We start from the raw sequence: 1,183 nt of genomic DNA, 5'->3' as shown, positions 1-1,183 counted from the left end.
AGAAGGAAAAGGCATTTATTGCTCAGTGAATGACAGGGGTCTCTTTAAAGGGGGATGTGATCAAGAGCCTCTCTTGGCAGCACACTGATCAATCATTTCTCCTTCTGGGACTCAGTTTCCACATCTGAAAGTCTGCATGAAAATCTCTCTGTAGTTCATTCTTTCATCAAAAAAAAAAAAGGTTTCATGCTAAGTTCAATCTGAATCATTTAATGGGTGGATCATGAGCCTAGAGAGAAAATTTGGAAATCATTCCCTCGATGTGAAAACCATAAAAAAAGGTGAGGGTGACAGTGGGAGTGAGGATCCTAAGACTTCTTACTCCTGGAGAGCCTGCTGTTCTCAAGCCAGACTTGGCAGAGATTCTTAACACCCCCTGTCTCCTTCTGCCACCAAGCTCATCGGCATTACCACACAGCCCGTCTGCTCGGTCCTTAGCCTGGGACGGCACTCCATGCCGTGTGACTGACCATACTTTCCACATGGATGTGTGACTCTTCTGGCATCTTTGCCCAATTTGATGCAAATGGCTGAATGCATGGGACGGGATAAGAGAGGGAAATGTTTGCCAACAAATAAACAAATAACAATAATACCTGTAATAAAAGCTCGGTCTAGCATTTCACATGCGTTAAACTGAGCAATGCTGGGCTTTTTTTTTTAACCACCTGACTTTCTCTGCTTTATAGGATCTCATCCGCCCAAAGGAACCATCCCAATACATTTGCAATGCCTGCAGTGCCGCTTTCATCCCAAACAGGGAACCGTGATGTTCTAAAATAACAAGAAACTGCGAATGCCCTGGCATGAGGTGCCATCATCTCCCCCCTGGACCAGCACAGTTGCCTCCTCCCTGGTCTCCTGGGTCTGTTTTCTCTCCACTCCACCCCCTACACACACACACACACACACACACACACTGTGGGGAGACGCAGTGGTCGGAAGGGCCTGTGAGCACCTGAGTCTGGTGCTCCCACCTCACTCAGAGCAAAAGCCTCCCCCAAGCACACAAGCCCTTCAAGACCTACTCTTCCCCGGCCTGCCCTGGTCGTCTCCCACCTCCCTCTCACCCTACTTCCACCCCGCGGCCTTCTTACTGCTCCACTAGTACACCAGGCACATTCCCAACTCGGGGCCTTGGCACCGGCCTGTCCCTTTTCCAGAGAAGCTCTTCCTCTACATG

Source organism: Echinops telfairi, unplaced genomic scaffold (assembly GCF_000313985.2).
Source record: "Echinops telfairi isolate 266 unplaced genomic scaffold, ASM31398v2 ScPeMD7_30;HRSCAF=105, whole genome shotgun sequence".
NCBI classification, from domain to species: Eukaryota; Metazoa; Chordata; class Mammalia; order Afrosoricida; family Tenrecidae; genus Echinops; species Echinops telfairi.
The sequence above is the reverse complement of the archived record's forward strand: the minus strand, read 5'-3'. Positions refer to the sequence as shown.